Here is a 13,682-nt window from a genome sequence, read left to right on the forward strand (position 1 = left end):
GCTCTAACAAATGGTTGGTTGTGAGGTAAAGACAAATAGAGAGAATGAAAAAAAAAACTCCCACTCGCTCACTCGTAAAAGGATTAATTTGAGGCTGGAAATTGTTGCATTCTTGTAATTGTTACCAGGTAGAATTTGTGGTTGGTATGAGAATATTAATTTTTTAAAACCCTTTTTAACTTTAGATCTTTATTTTTTGGTTTTTTTTTTTTTATGTGAAAATAATGAGGTGGTAATTACCCCATAATAATAGACATTACTAGCCAACTGAAGTTATTGAACTAATGAAACCCACACATCTACTTTCCAATTAAAAATCATGCGTTTCCGAATACTTGTTAAAGGAAATTAGATTAGTTGATTATAAAACACTATAAACCAACCTTGCAAGGTACAGAACCAGCTTGGGTCCTGTGCTCTGGTGCATCAGACCCAAACCTTTACCCGCAAGATATATTTTTAATTAAAATCTTGAAGTACAAAGCACAAAATATAAACTCAATTGAATTTTTGGCTAACTTTATCTTGAAGAACAGTTAAGTGAAAGGATGAAGTAAACAACCTGCAAATTTTATTTGAACAAAAATAAAGTAAATGGACGGAGCAAAGAACCTGCAAATTTTATTTGGAAGAAAATGCTTGTACACTTAACTCCAAGAAACAGCACAATTCATGTCCAACGAAGCAAGGCTAAGACTCTTTTGATTCTCTCTCTCCTCATAGCCAAAACTCACTCATGGAAGAAAAAATCTTGTACTTTTTTACACTTGATAGCAACTCTTAAAACCTTCTTGGCCTCCTATTTATTGTGTGATCCCTCTCTCACAAACAGCAAAGGCACAAAATACGTCATAGTTATGGCGTCATTCTCACTCTCACCTGCTAGCCATTAATTTGTTAACTAGTAACAAGGACCATTGCCATTGTCGTTTTTCCTGAAGACAAGAATGATATATATATGTGTGTTGTCACTCTCAACTTATAAGCTGGCTGGTCAAAATGGTCAGATATGAAGGGCCACGCTTAAAAAATGACTTTTTTTTGGGTAATCAACTAATCATTAAAAAATGACTTGCTCTTAGTCTTTGTGTGAAAACAAGAGAATCAGGATCCACTCACACATGACCTGATTTAATTAAAAACGTTAGAAACAAACCTTTCAAGGTATATTTTTTAATTAAAATCCCTAAGCACTTGTTCCAAATTACAAAATATGAAGTCAATTAAATTACTAGAACAAACAACCTCTTACCAAACTGGCTTCGTAAAAATACAAACAGCCTCTTACCAAACTGGTCCTAAGTCTCTCTCTCTCCTCAAAGCTAAAAAACTCACTCAAGATCGCAGAAAAAATATTGTGCTTTTGTACACTTGCAATTATTAAAATCTTCTTGTGCTCCTATTTATTGAGTGATATTTCCCTCTGTCCCCCTGTCTCTCAAACAGAACAAGCAAATGTCTCAAAAAACCAAAAAACAACAGCTACAATAACAACATCAACAAACAGAGCAAACACAACGAACTTCATAACTATGACATCTTTCTGACAAACTTACAAGTTACGACCATCAATTTGTTCATTAGTAACAAGGACCAATGCCATAGTCCTTTTCTTTTTTTCTCTCTCTGAAGACAAGAATGATTAATGACCACCCAAGAGGTGTGGTTCAACCATAGTAAGGGGCCGTTTGGATTGAGTTTTTTAATAACTCAATTCTCTGTTTCCATAACTCATAACTCAAAAATGGTGGGACCCATAGTAAAAAGGTTGTTTGGCCAAACGATAACTCTGTTTCCATAAATCTGTTTCCATCACTCAATTCTCTGATTTTTGAGTTATGAGTTATGGAAACTGAAAACAACAAAAGGCTGTTTTCAGTTTCCATAACTCATAACTCAATGGCATTTCCGTAAATAAACACACATGAGGGACACACAGCCGCAACTTTTGACCATCTTTTAACTTTTTTTTTTTTTTTTTTTTTCCGGGTTGGCGTTGGCTGTTTTTTTTTTTTTTTTTCTTTTTCTTTTTCTTTTCCTGGGTTGGCCGTTCAGTTTTTTTTTTTTTTTTTTTTTTTTTTTTTTTTTTTTTTTTTTCCTGGGTTGGCGTTGTTTTTTTTTTTTCTTTTTTCTTTTTCTTTTCCTTTTTTTTTTTCTTTTCTGGGTTGGCGTTGTTTTTTTTTTTTTTCTTTTTTTCTTTTTCTTTTTCTTTTCCTGGGTTGGCTGTTCGGTTTTTTTTTTTTTTTTTTTTTTTTTTTTTTTTTTTAAGCTTCGGTGAGTTGGGTAAAAAAAAAAAAAAACTACTGTACTGACTGACAGGTGTGGGACCCATGAATAGTGTGAAAAAATTGAGTGATGAAAATAAAAGTGATGTTGCCAAATGAGTGTGAAAAAATGAGTGATGAGTGATGAGTTATGAGTGATGAGTGATGGAAATTGAGTGATGAAAAAATGTTACCCAAACAGGCCCTAAGTCATCGTTTCCTATCATTCGTGCTTGCAAAAGTTGTGGGATTTGAATAGTGACACATCTCATTGTTACTCGAGTGATACCGGTAAATATATTACTCATTATCATCACAAAGCGTAGGGATGCTGAGTACATACCGGAAAAAACCATTTTTAGTTAGAAAAACAAAATTAAAAAACAAAAAATAAAATAAGAAAGAAGAAGAAGAATGATTACTGTTGTCACTTTCAACTACATAAGTTGGCAGGTAAAAATAGTCAAAATGATGGGCCACACCCCATGAATGATTAATGTTTTCCTGACTTGTTTTATTATTTGTATAGTAACTAGAACAGAAACAGGATCCACTCACACATGACCTGAATTTTTTTTGGTAAACATTACAAGACCTGAATCACTTGCATCTTATTCTCAAAGAATGGTAGAAAGAAACAGTACTAGAGTCTATCCTGGGCAAAGGGAAAAGCAAAGAGAGTACAACAGAGCAAAGGGAAAAGTAGCTCCACACGTGGAACATTGGTTTGATGTGTCCATCATATTGATAGAGGTACAGTACTTCTTTTTTTTTTTTTTTGGTTAAGACAGTACTTCATCATCACACTTCATCACCCACTCTACATATTCCAATGAATATTTCGCCACACGATGTGTGAGTTTCTCTTCTTTTTTTTTTGTCTTTTGTCAGGTTCACGTGGGAAAGGTTCATAGAGGTACAGTACTTCAATGACTTTATGCATGTAGAGTCCTCTTCTGAAAGGGCTGTGTCAGAAGGGCACATGCCTTGTGGGTTGAAAAGTGTCCACGCATTTCGACACGCTTCATCATCACCCACGCTACATATTCCAATGAATTTTTCGCCACACGATGTGGGTTTATCTTTTTTCTTAATCTCGAGTTCCAAGCAGACTTATTTAATAGAGTTTGGTTAATGTGTGCTAAGGGCACACACTACTCATTTTTTAAAATTTTTTTTTTTTTAAATTGTTAATATTTTTGAAATTTTTTTTCAAAAATAAAAATTATTATGTACCTGCACACATTAACAAAATCCTATTTAATATATGGACTATGTTAATAGGTGTCAGTCAGCATCTATTAATAAATCAATTATGGTTCATTTATGATCTATTACAAATCCCACTGCATGGAAAATTAATGAAATTTTTACTTTTTAGCTGTAATTTTGTAAAAAATAATTTGACTTTTTCTATCTAAACTGACACACATTTAATATATATTCAGTTTTTTCCATATCCCTAAAAAAACGTGAATACTTTATTTTAAATTTTATCACATTAACGGGTGCTATACAACAACCGTTACCAGCACCCTTAATATATTTCTAAAAAAAAAAAGTAGACTTATTTAATATAAATTTTTTTTTTAATATTTGAGCTTGATTGATAGAGGAATTTGAGTAATATTATTTATATTTTTTTGAAGTACGTATAGGTAAAAAAGTGTATAAAAATACTATGATATTGTTTAAAAACTAAAAACATATATTTAAGATGTTCTACCAAATAAGTTCTTGATTTTTTTAAACTTAAGTAAAAAAAAAAAAATGATAAAACACTAATAATTTCCAAAAATAAAAGTGATAATACACTAATAATTTCCAAAAATAATGATATTGGGCTATTTTTGCCGTCTATCTTGTTCAAAGAAATAGTCACATTCATAAGAGATGTGTGCCCACATAAAACACAGATTCAGTTGCACGTGCCTGCCACGTGATAGGTTCTATTGTGATTGAATGTGTACCAAATATAGGTGCACGAAGTTACTTTTATTGAGGTAATTACTAATTAGGTCATGTTAACAAATTCCTTTAGGACACTCATTAATAATTCATTTTAAGAAAATTTTGATACCACTTTTATAGGAAATAGAAAAAGCTGTCAAAATATTAATTACATTTTTTTTTTTTCATTTTCCATAAAAATTTTCTTTAAATAAATTATTAATCAGTGCCTTAAGGGCACTCGTTAGCATTTTTCTTACTAAGGGTTAGGTACTCAACCCCACCTTCCCTTCCTCCAACTAATACCAATTATTTAGAAAGAAGCACTTGAGTCAATGCAAAATTTATTGCGACTAACAATTTTATTTTTTAATCCACTTATTTATTTGGAATTTATTAACATGTGTTTTTAGAGCATATATTAATAAATTATTATAAAAAATGAAAAATAATTAACTATTTTGACAATTTTTTCAATTCTCTATAATAATATTTTTAAAATGAATGGTTAATGTATATCTTAAGGACATACATTAACCGGATCCTATTTATAATAATGGAGAGACTGATTTAAACACTAATTTTTCTAATAAAAGATAACAGAATATTATTCAACTAAGTTACACATATGTTGGCTACAAGTCTCTCTTTGGTCACAGATTCACAGATCACAGTAGTTGACGCCTTCGGTAAAAGTTTGCCCCTAGGAAAACGTGATGAGAAAAATGAATGTAATAAGTACAATAACTTCAGGAATTCGTACATGGATAGCTTGATGGGCGAAAATGGGTAAATACCCATAAAAAACAAACTATCTAGTTAATAGGCTCCGTTTACAAACTATATATATTTTTAGCAAATCGAGTTTCAAAGACTCGATTTTGAGCCCCTAAATCGACTCTTTAAGCCTCGATTTTCATGGGTTGTTCTGTCTGATGTGGCAGTTTGTCCAGATGGCGTCTACATGGAAATCGAGTCTTAGAGACTCGATTTCCAACCCAAAAATAAAATATTAATGACCCAAAATGCAACCCAAAATGCAGAAACCGCGGAAAAAAAAGGCAGAAAGAAAGAAAAAAAAAAAGAAAGAGAAGAAGAAGAAGAAGGAATGGCGACACAGGCCGCGTGCGACAGATCCAGGCCGGCGACCCAGGTCGTCGCGCGCACCCAGGTCGCCCCGCGCGACCCAGGTCGCCCCGCGCGACCCAGGTCGCAGCGCGATCTGGGTTTTTTTTTTTTTTTCTTTCTTCTCTTCGCGGTGCGATCTGGGTTTCTTTTTTTTTTTCCTTCTTCTCTTCGCAGTGCGATCTGCGTTTTTTTTTTTCTTTTTCCTTTCTTCTCTGATGAACACATTCTTCTCTAGTTTTTTTTTTTTTTTTTTTTTCCTTTCTTCTCTGATGAACGCGTTGTTGTGGTTTTCCTGCTGCCCTTGTGGTTTTTTTTTTTGTTTTTTTTTTAAATGTAAATCGAGTCTTTGAAACTCGATTTTCATGTAGACGCCACGTGGAAAAAGTGCCACATCAGACAGAAATAACCCATGAAAATCGAGCCTTAAACGCTCGATTTAGGGGCCCAAAATCAAGTCTTTGAAACTCCGTTTGCTAAAAATATATATAGTTTGTAAACGGAGCCTATTAACTAGATAGTTTGTTTTTAATGGGTAGTTACCCATTTTCGCCTAGCTTGATGAATAGAAAGAAACAAAAGCTCAATAGTGTCTACATAGTAAAAGACCTTTCTCAAGACGTTCAGGGGCATGTTCAAACAAGGTCAAAGACTGAAGAGGCGATACAAGGTTGATTAGACAACCTCCTTACCCTTACCTAGAAGCTAGATGAGCTAAAGGTACAGACAAATTTAAGATAGATTTTAATGATTTTTTTTTATATCTAAATAGTTTTTATTTAACTTTTAATATTTCCTCCTGTTTATAACTCATTTTTCTTGCTTTTTAAGATTAAACAAAAAAATGTTATAAAGTTTTTGTATATAGGTTTTATCAATTTTTCTTTTACAAGTTGTTAGGAAAATTGACTTTCAATGGTTATTTGATACATTCATTCTAACTCATAATATATATATTTTTAAAGGATTTCAATTGGCTCAATATTTAAGAAGACTTCCTGAAGATATAGAAATGATGCAACCTCTCCCCTCGCGCGCGAGAGCGAAAGAAAAAATTTTGGATGAGACGGACACATGCGCCTATTGTCTCACTAACATGTGAGACCCACAGGATACCTTCTTCACCCAACACTCCCCACCCTACACCCCACACACACACACACAGTTTTTTTTAAAAAAAGAAAAATTAGCTTTTTGTTACCTTTTTGTTTGTTGAGGTATTGTGCATATTAGATTTCTTCAACCATTCAAATTAGTTAGTTAGGCACGTTTTCAAACAATTTAGAAAACTAACATCTCGAATTTTTGAAACTCGAGATCCATATTAGAATTCGAGTCTTAAAGACTCGCTTTAGATCTCGACTCTTTAAAACTCGAGTTTCATGCCAAAAAAATTTAACCTATAGTGGCGTTTTTAAGACTTACAGTGACGTTTTAAAACCCTATAGCGACGTTTTCCTGCAAATTTTTTTTTCCTAAGTACAGGTTTAAGGAGTCCTATAGTGGCGTTTTTAAGCCCTATAGTGACGTTTTATAGACCTATAGCGGCGTTTTTTGCAATTTATGAAAATCGAGTCTCTAAAACTCGATTTTCAGCGCAATTTTTTTTCTCCAAATCGAGACTTAAAAACTCGAGTTCCATCTGGAACTCGAGTTTTAGATACTCGAGATGTTATTTTTCAAAATTGTTTTGAAATATGACAATTAACTAAATTGTTTAATATTTATTGTTATTTTAAAAAAAAATTCTTGTTTGTTTAATGGAGCCTTGAAACCTTCAAAAAGAAATTTAGGATAAGGCCTAGCTCTAAGTGGCTTAGAACATTATTATTAACGGTGCTAAAATGTCATATTGTTATTTTTGACATTACCAATATGGGTGCTTTTAGGTGTTGTCATTGAGCCAGCACTGGTACCAATAGGGACTGTTGAACCCTGTTTAATCTTCTGGGACATCCCAGAGCAAGTGGATCATTAGTCTGAGGTTACTAATTAACGATGTTCTGTGACCCGTAATTGGTCTGTCAAAAATTAGTCTGTAAAGAAACTCTTATACACTCTGACCAGCAGAAGAATGCAAGTATTGGTGTAATACAATCTGATGTTAAACTGAAAAGGGTATATATAACTCATATATATATTAGGGAACACAAAACACACAAACTTTACTTCAGGAAAAATAAGAACTCTAGATCGGTACTGAAACAACGTTTGGAACATCCAAAATTTGAAGTACAAAGTTGAACTTTTTAGAAAGGAAATAATAACACAAACTAAACAGATTCACAAATTCAAAATCAGCTACTTGTAATGCCAAACTTCTAACTAACATGATAATATTTCAGAAACAAAACTTAAATATGCTTGAAGACAAAAGGCCTAAGGAAATTCATGATAGTCACCACAAGGACTATGATCCCAACAACAGTTGCTGTTCCTCTCAAAACATCCCGAAAATATACTGTTTTCAAGGATGCCATATTTTGATTCCACAAGTTACGGTAGTAACTATTAAGATCTTCAGCAACATCATGGTAATAGGAATTTACTTCCACAATTTCGTGGCCAAGTTTGTTAACCATTTCGGCAACTGCTTCGTTGTTGCCTAACGAGTGGACAATAATTCCTTCCTCAACAAGCAACTCCACATCGTCTTTATTGTTGATAAGAAAATCCAATAGCAAGATACACATCTTCAGTTTTGTTATCTACCACAAAGTGTGGAACTACCAAGTGAGTTTGCATACGCTTCAAGTATGGAATTTTTTTCAAGCACGGTATGCAACGCCAGAGGAACCATGAGCAATTGAAGCATGGAAATATTTTTGACAACTTATAACACTTCTGGATTTGTACGTTAAGTAAGCTTCTCTTTTTTTCTGGTCCTTTTTGAGTTTGGAATATCAATCCCGCCATCTCCAGTTTTGTTGCACTATGTCGATGTTCAATAGGATCTCCAGGTTTCTGGTTGGGTGGTTTGAAGAAATATCTCTGCAAATCAGTGAAACGTTTTACTTTCTTCTCATCGCATATTTTCTCCTAGCTGTTAAAAAAGTACTTACAAGCAAGCATTGAAGGGTCATACTTTTTAGCTGAATATGGAGGGCCATACTTAAAAGATAACTTACTTTTAGTTTTTATGTGATAAGAAGAGACAGGGAATCCACTCACACAGTATCTGATTTGTTTTTTTTTGGTAACATCACATGACCTGATTTACACTCATTTATTTGCATACTTTTCACACACATTGGTATAAGTGAAATACTTGTCGCATTCTGGTTGGGTGGTTTGAAGAAATATCTCTGCAAATCAGTGAAACGTTTTACTTTCTTCTCATCGCATATTTTCTCCTAGCTGTTAAAAAAGTACTTACAAGCAAGCATTGAAGGGTCATACTTTTTAGCTGAATATGGAGGGCCATACTTAAAAGATAACTTACTTTTAGTTTTTATGTGATAAGAAGAGACAGGGAATCCACTCACACAGTACCTGATTTTTTTTTTTGGTAACATCACATGACCTGATTTACACTCATTTATTTGCATACTTTTCACACACATTGGTATAAGTGAAATACTTGTCGCATTCATAAAAGACGCATGCTCACATGAATCACGGGTTTTTTTTCTTTTTTGGGTGCAGGGATTCTATCCTGGATTTTGTGGTCTTTATTAGAAATATAAAAAATATTAAATTTTTTTTTGAGAAATATAAAAAATATTAATTAAACTATAAGGTTGTTGGTCGTGAAACATGCATAAAATGCCAGAGGGTAGATTTCATTGTGAATGAATGTGTACTATAGGTGCACCAAAATGAGTAATTTAGGATTATTGAAGTAGTAAAGTATAAACAAGTTAATGCAAAATTTAATGTGACTACAAGACTCTTTAGTCACAATATTTGAGTTCTTTGTTTTTGGAGGTTGTAAAAATTAATGGGAGCACTATTTATTTCACACACACTATCACACAAGTAGTAAATATACTCACATAAAAAAAAAAAAAAAAAAAGTAGTAAATATACTCACAAAAAAAAAAAAGAGTCTAAAATTGTAATTGCAAATCATGTTTTACATTGTTTTTTGTGAGTGTGTATACTATATGTATGATAATATTTTCCCAATTAGTAGTCTATTTGTATGGTTGCTAAAGATTTGGCTAGGATTTTACAAAGCATTAGAAACCTGAAAACATTAAAAATGTTTTAAGGAAATTATTTACGCCATGCGAATATTACCTATTGGATTTTTTTTTTTTTTTTTGGGTTAAATTTCAATAACCTATCAAACTTCAATGTTTTAAGGAAATTATTTACGCCATGCGAATATTACCTATTGGATTTTTTTTTTTTTTTGGGTTAAATTTCAATAACCTATCAAACTTCAATGTTTTAAGGAAATTATTTACGCCATGTGAACATTACCTATTGGATTTTTTTTTTTTTTGGTTAAATTTCAATAACCTATCCTGAAGTTTGAGTTAATACCAACTAGATTCAAGACATTGAAAAATTGAACAATTTGGTCCCTAAAACTAATTTGGTCACTAAACACCATTAGTCAACCCTCTCTTCCCTCTCTCACCTCTCTAATTCTCCCCTGCCCCTTTATTCTCTCTCTTGCACCTCTCTTCTCTCTTTGTGTGTACATCAAACCTAGCCAAACCCATACCAAATTAGCAAGATACATACACAGATTTTGACTAATGAACCCATCAAATTATTCTCTTGTACAAAGCCAAACAAAATCACTACATCACCACCATTGTTAGTTTGTCACAAACCTACCACCACAAACAAGTCTTACACATCACTGATTTAGGCACATATGCACAATATAAACCCTAATAGCCAAGCTCAAAAAACCTAGTATCCTGTTTTACAAACTCAAATCAAAATCGAAATCACTAAATCCCTACTGCCAATAAAAAGCTAAATTCCTAAATTAACAAAACCAAAAACCACAAAAAAGAGTTTTTGCCATAAACAAAAGGAGAAAACAAATGAGGAAAATAAAGAAGAAAATAAGAGAGAAATAAAGAGGAGAAGGCATTGGCTAGTGGTTGTGGTGGTGGTGTTGAGCTCAGTTGCCATTAGTGGTGGCATGGACTACGCGGAGTTCGGTAATGATTGAACTTAAAGATCTAACAGAGAGAGCAACTATGGTGTTGGCTTGTGGAAGCTGTGGCCTGAGGTTTTGGGAGCTGATAGTTTATGGTTAGGGAGAGGGATGAGAAATGTTGAGATGAGAGAAAAGAGAGAAAGATGGAATAGAAGAGAGAATCTAAGAGAGGAGTGAGTGAATAGTGGGCTAAATGACTAACAGATTTGGATAGGCTTATCCGTGTTTAAGGAGTAAATTGAATTTAAGGGATTAAATTAATCAATTTTAAAATATATTGAACCTAGTTGGTGTTAGTCCAAACCTCAAGATAGGTTACTGAACTTACCTCTTTTTCTATTAAATCTATGTGATACTAGGAGTTTCTATATAATTCTTTAACCATTTTTTTTCCTTACTATAGGATATCGTATGTGTATTAATTTTATGGGCTATACAATAAAATGTAGCCTTCTAATAAACTATCCTTTTCAATCTTAAATTTGTAGTGCAGCAAACAAACAATAATATATTTATTGAACTACCTTATACCCTACACATGCTTTCCAATGAAAAAAATCATGTGTCTCCTAATACTATTTAAAAGGAAATTAGTTGTTTATAAAAAATCAAGGTATATTTTTTAATTTTTTCTAAAAAAAAAGGTATTTTTTTTAATTACAGTTACAATTATCTCACCTACTTTCCATTACCATTGTCTTTTTCTTTTTTTATGAAGACAATAATGATGCAGTGCCACACGTCAAAATCTTGTAGTTGGTAAGTGGGATTGACTTGCTTCTTAGAGCATCTCCAATTAGCTCTTTAAACACAAAATCATCTCTATTATAGAGTGTAAACCCACAAAATATGTCTCCAACAGGCTCTCTATATCCTGAATTTTTTTTTTTTTTGGGCTCATGAACAGTAGCTCATCAAGTCTGATGGGCTACTGTTCATTCTTCAAAATATTTTTTTTTTCTATTATAATAATAAGGTATTGAATAAAAAAATGTTGGAAGATGTGTAGTTGTTAAAAAAGAATAAATAATGAATGAAGAATAATATTTAAATAAGATAGAGAATCTGTTGGAAAGTATATTTGAAAAAGTGGATAGCTAAAAGGTAAAAGCCACTGTTCATTCTCCAAACAGTACAAAAATTTGTCTAATTTGCTGGAGATGCTCTTACGTAGTTTGACGTGCTTTTAGAGCTCTATGTGATAAGAAGTGAAACAGGATTCCCTCACACATGACCTCCTTTTTTTTGTTTATTAACACATGACCTGGTTTACTTACATCTTAATTTGTTCACATAGAATGGTAGCTAGAAACAGCACCTGAGTCCATCCAATAGGAGAAAGACTTGTCGCATTAATAAGAGATGCATAATGCACACGTGAAACATGCATTCTGTTGTTGCACATGCTTGCTATTTAATAGTAGGGCCATAAATGAACCAAGTCGTTTATAAATAGCTCGGGCTTTAAACAGCTTGGGCTTGATTCGATAAAAAGCTCGTTCATGTTTGTTAGTTTATAAACAAGCCAAGTTTAAGCTTTAGTTTTAGGCTTATTTAATAAACAAGCCGAGCTCATGTAAAAAATATTGTTCGTGAACAAGCTTGTGAGCACCAAGACTCGATACAAAAGTAACAAAACAAGTTGAGCCTAAACTTATTTATGAGTTTGGTAATAAAATTGATATGAGCTTGACAAGTAAACTCATATCCTTCCAAGACTATAATTAATTATAAGTTGAGATCACTCATCTAAACCAAATAGGCTAGATAACAAATTTGATATAAGCTTGATAATATACTTGTGTTGGATCTCAAGCTCAAAAACATGATATTGAGCTTGAGTTTGGACTTGATATTGAGCTCGAGCTTGGCTTGACCAATGAATCAAGCCGAGCTCAAGCTTTTATACATTATAACAAGCTTAAGCTTAAACATTATTTGCAGGCTCGTATCAAGCTCAAGCCAAGCTTCAACATTCTACTTTTGCTATCGAGCCGAGCTTGAACATTCACTACTCGACAAAGCTCGGCTCGTTTACAACCCTATTTGATAGGTTCTTTTGTGAATAAATATGCACTAAAGTGCATAGGTGCACCAAGTTAATATTGTTGAAGTAATTAGGTACTCAACCCCACCTTCCCTTCCTCCACTACAAGCATCTATTTAAAAAAAAAAAATGTAATTAGGTACTCAAGTTAATGCAAAATTTATTGTGAGGACAAGGTTTATTAACTTTATTTATTAATTTTTAATAATCCAATAGTAATAACAATGAGGAGAGGGATTTGAACTATGATTCTTTTAATAAAAGAGAACAAATTCTATTATTAAGTGACATGTTACTTTTCTTCTCAAAAGACTATAAATAAAAATAAAATAAAATAAAAAATAAAAAACTTACATGTCACTTGGCTATAAGTCTCACTTTAGTCACAGTAGTTGAAATCTTTGTTTGTGGGGGTTATTAAAATTAATAGCTCGGTCAAAGATAGGGCTGCCCAAACCCAATTGATACTTGCCATACCGACAAATTTGACAGAGTCTGATCTGCTTAATGTGGCGGTGGCCTACTTTGAAATTTGACAACTTCCAGGTCGAGGATGGGTCATTACAAGAAAACCCAAATCCAACATATTTGACCAATCTTCACCCTTAGACATCACCATTCTCTGCCAATATGATAGTTTCTCTATTTTCTTTCTCAAGATTCTAGCTAAATTTCAATTAGATCTAAAAATATTTCAATATATTTAAGAAATCTTGATAGATCCAGGTAGATCTTGGCCAAATTTGGTACTCTACCCTTTGTTTGACCAACTCCGGCCACTCACCCATTGAGACCCAAGTTGTTAGAACTACTACTCCTTCCAATTTGACAATGGGTTTCATTCTTTCCCACTCAAAGTGATTGGGTTGAGCACATATCTGACATAGACCGACACATGGGCACCCCTAGTTAAAGACATATTTGAAGAAAAACTAAGCAAAGCTTGAGCTTAGAAGTGAAGCAAGTAAAACAGATTTACAGAGATCAATAAGAAAAGAAAAGAAGAACAGAGAGAGAGAGAGAAGGAATTAAGAGTGAGAGGAAATGAGAGAATTTTAGAAGAAATGCTTGCTTAATCAATACAAAGTACAAAATGGTTCTATATATACAAACAGATTGACCTCATAACTGTATAATTACAGTTCCTTAAATCACGGAACTAATACTACAA

At 32.9% G+C, this 13,682-nt stretch overlaps 2 protein-coding genes across 2 annotated transcripts in view; both read right to left on the bottom strand.

Moving 5' to 3' along the window:
- LOC126723171 (UPF0481 protein At3g47200-like) overlaps window positions 1-785 on the bottom strand; it is a 28,555-nt gene extending 27,770 nt beyond the window's left edge. Inside the window, exon 1 of the mRNA XM_050426465.1 lies at window positions 613-785. The gene's annotated coding sequence lies outside the window, so the exon portion shown is untranslated. The remainder of the gene's footprint in view (window positions 1-612) is intronic.
- The window catches only part of LOC126723172 (UPF0481 protein At3g47200-like), a 28,681-nt gene that overhangs the window by 5,607 nt on the left and 9,392 nt on the right, over window positions 1-13,682 (bottom strand). The window lies entirely within an intron of this gene.

This window comes from Quercus robur, chromosome 4 (assembly GCF_932294415.1).
Source record: "Quercus robur chromosome 4, dhQueRobu3.1, whole genome shotgun sequence".
NCBI classification, from domain to species: Eukaryota; Viridiplantae; Streptophyta; class Magnoliopsida; order Fagales; family Fagaceae; genus Quercus; species Quercus robur.